Below are 10,203 nucleotides of genomic sequence, written 5' to 3'. Positions count from 1 at the left end.
GCTGATGCGATACGAAACCATTTTCTTCTTTTTTCTTTTTATAATCAAATTGTTTTTAAAAACAATTTATTTATTTTCGTTCAATTTCTCGTTGACCCAGTTGATAGATCGCTTGTCTTATCTGTAGGGTCAAACGTCCTCATCTCTTCACCCTTACAAAAATAGCTTGTTCGTCAATTATTTAATCTGTCGCCTTTTCATGTTCCGTGCGATCACGTAACTCCATGCCTTCCTGTCCCTTATACAAGTTAGTGCCTTATGGTGTCGGTCTGAAGCCAACTACTAAGATCATAGAGTATCTTCTCCCTCTCTTTCTCTGCCTCCCAAGGCTCATTCTTTCTTTCAGTTTCCCAGATATCATTACTGTGTGTTCGTAGCTTTGTCTTCTTATCTCATCCAATGAACAGACTCTGTTGTCTTATGTTGTTGAGCAGTTGCCTAGCGATCTCTTCTCGTTTATGAACACTAGTATTTGTTACTCTCAGTATCCCTCCCTCTCTCACAATATCCTTCTTCTCTCTCTCTCTCTCTCTCTCTCTCTCTCTCTCTCTCTCTCTCTCTCTCTGTCTACTTATCTATCTATCTGTCTGTCTGTCTGTCAGTCTGTCTGTCTATCTATCTATCTATCTATCTATCTATCTATCTATCTATCTATCTATCTATCTATCTATCTTTATAGCACCGGTCCCCAACCTTTACTACGCAACGGACCGGTTTCGTGCAAGATAGTTTCCCCACAGACCTGGGCTCCACACGTATAACAAAACAATAAAGTGCATAAAATATGATTTAATTATCTATATATATAAAATGCAAATGTAACTATTACATTATAGTATTATATATATACTAGATGTACTCGCCGTGTCCCGCTGAGTCACAACCTCTCCAACTTGAAAATGACAATGCGCGGCAGGAAAGGACAAAATACTATTTCGAACTTCAGGCAATAAAATTCTTAAGTAATACAGTTCTACAGCCTTTGGTGCGACAACATAAACATGACTGAGTGTTTCTTCTTTGAAAACGTTCAAATGGCCGTCAACTTTTTTCCAAGTTTTCTTCTTTGCCAGTCTTTGTTACTACTGTTTCAAGTGAAATACATGGGTACTTCAGCATAAAGTAATGTATTTGCAAAGTCATCATTGATGCATAATGAAAAGAATCCTGTCGATGTTGTTCTCATATGTCGTCCATTGACAGCTATATATATCCTCGTTGTTTCAGAGCAATATTCTTAGTTAACCTGGTTGATGAACTGGCAGTCTTACTATTGCAGATGCTCTTTCATGAATTGAAAGTCCTAAAATGGATGCAACTGCTTCGGGTGGTCCAATATTCCTACCCATTAGATATTGACTATTCCGTTATCATTATTTATTTGAACAGCAGCTTGGTCATTTCCTTTCAGTGTGTACTTGTCGACGTACTTAATTGACCTCAGTGAGGCAATGGTTTCAACGTTGCAGTGGCATTTAAATGCTCTTAAAAGAGTTTCATTATAACGTACAACCCATTTGTTGTTTGTTTTTCCATTCTTACGAGATTCAGCTCCTCCCATTGCAACTGATCTTCGTCTACAAAAAGATAGTCTCTCTCTCGGTTTTTCTGCCTTTTGATTAAAATGATAAAGATTAATATTTTATTTTAAATACAATAGCAATTTTCCCTTTTAAGGAAAAAAATCAAGTACCCGTGATTCAAAAAATATCTTATAGAATTATAGGGAGTCCACGGCACTCCGAAAGTTGTATAAATGCTTAAGGGAAGAAAAAAAGAAAGTAAGAGAAAAGGACGGATGGCGGTCGCTGCGACGACTCTTTGTAGTGTCAACATTTTCATCTTGATGCTTTTTCCTCAAGGAGGAAATGACTATTTTATTTGTAATCTTTAGCATCTTAATCAAATGGCAGGAAAACAGTCAAACTTGGATTTTCAGTATTTTATATATATATATATATATATATATATATATATATATATATATATATATATTTATTTATTTATTTATTTATTTATTTATGGGTTTCAGGCAAGTGGCTGTGGTCATGCTGGAGCGTCTTTATGCTGTGCTCTCTTCACGTTCCTTGCATGGCTCTTCTCCTCCACCTGATATAGTCCAATCAAGAGTCTTGATGGCACATCTGGTGTATAAGAGAATTCGACATCGCTGCCCTAAACTGTGTCTCATTTCGAGCCATTGGTTTGTCTGGTATCGTGGAGAGGAAAGCGTCGAGTTTTGTCTTGAAGACCTCTATATCCATGTCTTGCAGGTCTCTCAAATGTTTTGGCAGGGCATTAAAGAGCCGAGGTCCTCTGAAACCGAGGCTGTTGCAGTATCTCGTTCTTATGTGAGATGCAGTGGACGGCACCTTTGGTACCATGCAGTAGCGACCTGTGCGGGCATTCTTGTAGTACTTGGTGCCAAAGTTTGGCACCAGTCCTTCCAGTATTTTCCATATGTATATTATTACATATCTCTCCCGCCTGCGCTCTAGGGAGTAGAGACCTAGTGCCTTCAGTCGCTCTCTGTAGTTCATCTGTTGGACTGTGGCGATCTTTTTTATAGAGTGACGCTGAATTGCCTCGAGTTCTGCTGTCCGCTTGACACTGTGTGGTGACCACAACTGAGAGCAATAGTCTAGGCGGCTCAGAACAAATGTCTTCCATAGAGTCAACATGACTTTTTGATCCCTTGTTCGGAATGTCCTCAGTATCCACCCTGCCAGTTGTCTGTACTTTGCTGTCAACTTGACAATGTGCATGTGAAATGATGCATCACTACACATGTTGATGCTCAGGTCTCTTACTGTTTTTGGTTCTGGGATTGCAGTACCTCCAGGTCCTGTGTATGCCATTTGGGAGGCACTTGTGGCCTTTTAGCGCAGTACTTGAAATTTTTTTGCATTGAACTGCATATTATTTTGCTCTGCCCACTTGTATATTGCATTTAGGTCATTCTGCAGGCTTACAATATCATCAGGATTCTTTATTGCCTGAGATAGTTTTGTGTCATCAGCGTAGCTAGTGACAGTGGCTCTTCGAGTGACCGTGGGCATGTCCAGAAGGGCCACTATGAACAGTAGTGGCCCCAGGAGAGTTCCTTGCGGAGCACCGCTCAATATTTGCGTTTCTCTAGATAGTTCTCCATTGGCTGCAACTGTCTGACTTCTACCATTCAGGAAGTCATGCAGCCATTCTCCTAATTTACCAGCTATGCCAAGGTTTCGCAGCTTGTGATATATCAAGCCATGATCAACTTTGTCAAAGGCTTTTGCAAAGTCGAGATATATCACATCAACATTTGAATGGTCAAGTAGCTGCTTCAGGACCCAGTCATAATGCTGCAAGAGCTGCGTGAGGCAGCTTCTACCTGGACGGAAACCATGCTGGGTCTCATTCAGCAAGTCATTTTCTTCTAGGAACGCAATCAATCTCCTTCTGACAATTCGTTCCATGACTTTGCTAATATGTGAAGTCAGAGAGATGGGCCTGTAGTTCCCAGCCTCTGCTCTGCTTCCACCTTTATGGATAGGACATACGGTGCCTTCCTTCAGCTTTTTGGGAAGTTTACCACTTGCAAGGAAACTCTGGAAGAGTATCCGGAGTGGTCCCGCTAATTCTTGTTTACACGACTGAGGACAGCTGGGAAACCATCGGGGCCAGTTGCCGAATTTGAGCTCATTTCGTTTATGGCAGCTATTACATCTTCCTCTTCAATGTCAATGTAGGTAATGGATGCAGTCTTTTTCTGCTGAGTGATATTGTCAAAGAAATCAGCTGGGTTCTTTATCTGCATGTGACTCAGAGGAGAAGTGAAGACACTCTTGAATTGTGTACTGAGCACTTCACTTATCCATGTGGGATCTGCAGTCAGTGAGCCATTAGGCAGGAACAGGGGTCCTATTTTATACTGTGCCGTAGCAGACTCTTTTGCAAATCTATAGAAAGCCTTGGGGTTTGTTTTTATGCTTTCTACTGCTCTCTTCTTTTTCTCTGCTCTCTCATTTTCATGGGAGAGTTTGATCTTGTTTTCTATTTCTAACAGTGTTAGTTTTAATTTAGCCCTTTTCCTATCCTCCAGTTCTCTATTTAACTGGTTTGAGACCTTTGTTCTGTGTCTCATAAGGATTTTCCTGTCTCTAGGAATTCTATTGGCATGTTTGCTGGTCTTTCTTTTTGGCACGTATTTGGCGCATATGTTTTGTATGGTTGACATAAAATGACTTAGTTTGAGGTCATTGTCTTGTATAGAAAGGCTGTCATGCCAGTTTTGATTTCGAATCTCTCTGAAAATTGACTTCCAGTCCGCCCTGTGGAAATTCAGGTTGGATATTGCTTGAGTCCTCCTGGTGGGGTGGGTGTCAGTGGGTTGTCTAGGACCATACATAGTTAATTCTATAATGTTATGATCTGAGAGAGATGTAGGTGTTACTTTCACATTATGGATTAGGCACACATTGTTTGTGAAGCAGAGATCTAAAATATTGCTTCACCTGGTTGGTTGGAGTATCACTTGTTCCATGAACAGCATGTTGGAGAGTTCTAGCAAAGATTTTGCCTGGCTTTGTTCATGCAGTGACATCCCAGAGAGGATGTGACCTTCAGGCCATTTAACATTTGGTCCAGATTTGTCAAGACCTCTTCTATGTGTCTGAGGCTGTCCTCAAATTTACCCTCCTGCTTTGCGGTATTTGGTGGACGGTATGTTGAGCATACAACTACATCAATTTGTTTTATGGGTACTATTAAAGTATCACAGACAGAGTTTGAGTGATAGGAGTAGTAGGGGTGTGACATCTTCTCGGATGTACATTGCAACTCCCCCATGACTTCTATCCCTTCTGTTTGTTCGGAGTACGGCATACTCTGGTATGTTTATCTCCGCATCTGCTATATTAGATGTTAGATGCGTTTCGGTAAGCACCATGCATATTGCTTGATTGCATGTAACTAGGTCTTTCAGGTATAGAAACTTGTCTTTGCCGCCTGTTCGTAATAGGCCCCGGATATTCAGTAGGAATATCGGTGTGATATCTGTGCAGGGATTCCTGGTGTTAGCGGTGGCCATCCCTGACCCATCATCTGTAGTGGTCTTGGACAATGGTTCGTGTGGTGTTGACTCTGTACCCTCTGCATCCACGTTAACTGATGTACCATTTTCTGGGCCATGCTTAAAAAAGCTTGCTGGTCAGCTACTGCAGTTCGTACAGCCTCTGCATACAGCCTTTTGTTGGGAGCAGAAGGAATATATGGGCTTCTCTCTTTGTGAATCCTGTTGGTTCTTGGTGGAAAGAATAAACCGCCGCCCGAAGAGGGACTTGAACCCGCGACCCTCAGATTTCATCACACGACAGTTCTTAAAAGTCTGATACTCTACCGACTGAGCTATGCGGGCTGACAAATATATATATATATATATATATATATATATATATATATATATATATATATATATATATATATATATATATATATATATATATATATATATATATATATATATATATATATATATATATATATATATATATATATATATATCTATATATATATATATATATATATATATATATATATATATATATTATATATATATATATATTATATATATATATATATATATATATATATATATATATATATATATATATATATATATATATATATATATATATACTTGTTTCAGTCATTTGACTGCGGCCATGCTGGAGCACCGCCTTTAGTCGATAAAATCGACCCCAGGATTTATTCTTTGTAAGCCTAGTACTTATTCTATCGGTCTCTTTTTGCCGAACCGCTAAGTTATGGGAACGTAAACACCAGCGTCGTTGCCGGGCAATCTTACAACAGAATGTCTTATATAAATGTTTTCTTATTCCATGTTAGACCATGTCTTCCCTCTTGATTAGGACAGATTTGTACAATTTTTTACAAAAAAACTTCGCTAAGGATTTTTTTCCCTTTTTAAATTATTTACATGTCTGTTTGACCGTTTCACGTGACTTTTTCATTAAAACTTCAGAAGTTCTTACAACTTTGGTCGTCGTAATGCTTTACTTTCGTTTGTTTGATAAAAATTCTTCCTTCTAATGATTTTGCTCTCATTTTGTGATAGACAGCTGTCATGCAGAAAATGCCAGCTTCCAAATCCTGCTTTCCGATTAGGTAAAATTGATTAAACTTTAAACCTCAGTAACATTTTTCTGCAATTTAAATAAATAACAAAATCGTATTTAACATGGACAGGTCCGTCTGACAGCACTTCCGTGTCTGCAGAGCTTGTATCGAACCGACAGAGCTCCCCGGTAGCACTGCCAGTCCAGGGGTTTCTGGAAATTATCCTTAGGCCCTGGCCCGAAAGCCCTCCGGAAAAGACCAATTAGCTGATCCCTCTCGACGACCAGAGTTTCCCCGAGTACGTCGTCGTTCTATCCACCAATCCTCTATAGGATTCCAGAGTGGAACTTCCACCGACCGCGTTGTCCGACTGGTAGGAGGCCATGAGCGCTTGCCGACACTCCAGATGCCAGGCACCAGGTGCCCTTTCTTGGTCTGCGCTTGACCCAGGACTGTAGCTCCATTAATAAGACGAGATGCGGATAGTCCCGTTTGACGAACGGTGACCATACCTGTTCACCGTTAAGGAAACGCTGGAGATGTCGCAGCCTCAGCGCATGTCTGCGCATCATTAACTACGGCATGCCCAGCCCTCCACTTAGCGGTTGTTGAGAGCAGATCGATCGTCCGACGAGCGGAACACGTCCCTTCCATAGAAAGTGAAAGAGCAAGCGTTCCAACTTTATCAGGCACGACGTGGAGCAAGGGATAGCGGTCAGGTGGTAGTAGACGACAGAAGCTGTTGTATTCCTCTCGGGAGACTCGCAGAGAAAAGACGAGTTGTACAATTTAATTATTACATTTGTTTACTGATTACAAACAAAGAACGCACTCACCGAAAGTTCGATGTTAATAAACAAGAATCATGTCCTCGCCATATTATATCAATGACATTTTACTTCTACAGTCATTCAAAACAACAATGAAACAAGGACCTCAGACGAACAACAAATCTAACAGTCCATATAACAGAAGCGATGTATGCATTCGCTACCTGCGCCCGACCCTTCAGGAACAGCTTCCTCTCTGCCCATTTCTGGGTGAGATTGGCTACCCTGCTCGTTACCTCCCACCAGTTATTGTCCACCGGGAGGTCTGAACCAAACCAGACCCCGAGCAACTTAACCGGTCCTTCTGTCCAGCGCCTTATAACGCTGTCGGTTGGCATGGACCTACCTCACCAGGTGCCGAGCTGCAGGCCCACCGACTTCTCTTGGTTGATCTTTGCTCTTGTCACCGCTTCGTACTCCCTTAGAGCAGTGCCGATCACCTCGATTTCCGAGATGTCCAACACTATTACAGTGACGTCGTCCGTGTAAGCCAACACGAACCTTCTGCATCCTAGATGACGCAGAATGCCCCTCGAAACATCCAGCTTCCGCAGCAATGGCTCGAGAGCCAGTACATACAGAAAAGGCGAGTGTGGGCATCCTTGACGGACCGAGCGTGCGATGATAAACGATTCCGAAAGGTGGCCATTTACTTTGACCACCAAACAGACGCTGCTGTACATTGCAGCGATCCAGCTCCTGAAAACGGAATCGAAACCCGCTGCCGCGAGAACAGCCTCCAAGTATTGGTGGTCGACCCTATCAAAAGCTTTCGACTGATCCAAATTGGTCAGGGCTCCACCTATGCCAGGTTTCTTGCCCACCCTCTCTATGATATAGCGCGTGAGGTGAAGGCTGTGGTAGATAGTTCTGTTTGGGATAGCGCATGTCTGCGCGTCACCAACTAACTTATCGCCGACAACCGCCAACCTCTTCGCTAAGACACTGGCCAAAATCTTATAATCTGTATTCAGCAGAGTTATAGGTCTAAAATTATCAATTTCGTCCCCCTTGTTCGGGTCCTTCCTTAATAGCACCACCTTGGCTTGATAGAAGTGTGGTCGCTATTTCTTAAAATGTATGCCAAAAAAAGTCTTCGCTGTGAGACAGCGAATAATATGTATACATCGTCTGGTTTGTTTTCGTTTGGTAGTTTCTGAATACAGGCGGTTATATATATATACTGTTAATTCACATAGATAATGTACAAGCATACATGCAGACAGATATTAACATAGATTAGAATTTGTTGAAGAAACTGAAAAAATAGTATAATGAATAAGAGAGGAAGAAAAGATAGATGTAAAAGTGTAGGAAGGAGAAAGGGTGGGAGAGCGCGGTTTAACAATGGTGAACCAAATGGAGCTGTAAACACGGATGCATAGTTTTGAGAGGCTCTTGAGTTAAGTATTTCGAAAACGGTTAAAGCATTGTCTTCGTTTTCACACAAGCACTACAAAACACTCAGATAAACATAGTATTCCGTCTATGAGGATACTGTTGTTATAAACAATTTCATCGCAGTTTAAACTATTTTAACACTTAAGTTGTTTATCTTGTTTTTGGCTGGTTTATCACAACAGATATTTGAAGTTATCAATGAGGTTTTTTGTCTCTTAAACGCGAAATCTCTCCACATTTTGATGATCTTTAACCAGTTAGTTTTCTTCTTTTTTTATCACATAAAGAATGTACTTAAACCGATTTCTTTCACTCCAACTGTTCTTAAAATAAACCAAGTAGCATAGCGTGTGGCGTCAGGACCACAGACGACGGTTACTTTATATATATATATATATATATATATATATATAGGAAAATGTAAAAAAGCCAGAATGCGGTTAACACAACCCCACTATTTACTGACTTATATATATATATATATATATATATATACATACATATATATATATATACATACATATATATATATTTATATATATATATATATATATATATATATATATATATATATATATATATATATATATATATATATATATATATATATATATATATATATAGTGTAGTATATTGCCACTTAAGTGTGGCTGACCCCTAGGGGTGGATGTTACTGTTGCTTTTAGCCCCAGGAGGACATCTCCTCCAGCTGGCTTATCGACACACGACTGTGTCCTGTTTGCCAAGGGAAGTTATCCCTCTCACCTCGATCTGCAGCACGAACGTATCCGGATTTCAGGGTTATTTCCCTTCGTCGGCGTCCGACAGCTGATGACCTTGGTGAGAGAGACAAAAACCTGGCAAACTTATATCTTCTTTTCCAGTGAAATTCTTCACTGATATTGAAAAGGTGAAAACAAGCAATGTTAATTCTCTAAATGAAGTATTAACAGTAACTGCACGATAAAGTGTAGTATATTGCCACTTAAGTGTGGCTGACCCCTAGGGGTGGATGTTACTGTTGCTTTTAGCCCCAGGAGGACATCTCCTCCAGCTGGCTTATCGGATAACTTCCCTTGGCAAACAGGACACAGTCGTGTGTCGATAAGCCAGCTGGAGGAGATGTCCTCCTGGGGCTAAAAGCAACAGTAACATCCACCCCTAGGGGTCAGCCACACTTAAGTGGCAATATACTACACTTTATCGTGCAGTTACTGTTAATACTTCATTTAGAGAATTAACATTGCTTATATATATATATATATATATATATATATATATATATATAAACAAAAGTAAATGAGTATATGCATATATACGTACAGGTATGTGCATACCGACATCCACCTGTATGTATAGGTGCATATCTGGGTACAGGACATTGCAAACAAACGTAGACGAGAACACACGAGCCACATAGAGAACATTCTACTTCATCAGCTACCCACGTTTTAACACCGGCGTTTCGACGAGCTTCGGGCAGGACGCAACGTTAAAACGGCTCGTCCCATGGATCGCAGATTAAATCTGTATACGCAAATTAAATCTAGCCATGGAGGAATGTAGTGGCGGACAAAAAACAAGACAGGAAAACAAACAGAAAAGGCTTTAAGGCCAGACGAGAAAAATTATGTGTGTATGAACGCGATGAGGCACGGAACCGAGAGAGACAAAGTGGTGGCGTGTGTTACTTGGCGAAAGCCAAGGAAGGAAAGGATTATTGACCGGAAGCATGTGACCATGCCGGTGTAAAGGGAAGAGAGAGAGTGGTAGAGGGAGAAAGAGAGGGAGGAAGTAGAAGAATGGTGAGCAACGAGAGGAAAAAAGAAAAAGAGGAAATACGAGGGGGAAA

Source organism: Octopus bimaculoides, chromosome 24 (genome assembly GCF_046866305.1).
Source record: "Octopus bimaculoides isolate indiv1 chromosome 24, ASM4686630v1, whole genome shotgun sequence".
NCBI lineage: Eukaryota > Metazoa > Mollusca > Cephalopoda > Octopoda > Octopodidae > Octopus > Octopus bimaculoides.
This window is presented reverse-complemented; position numbering follows the sequence as displayed.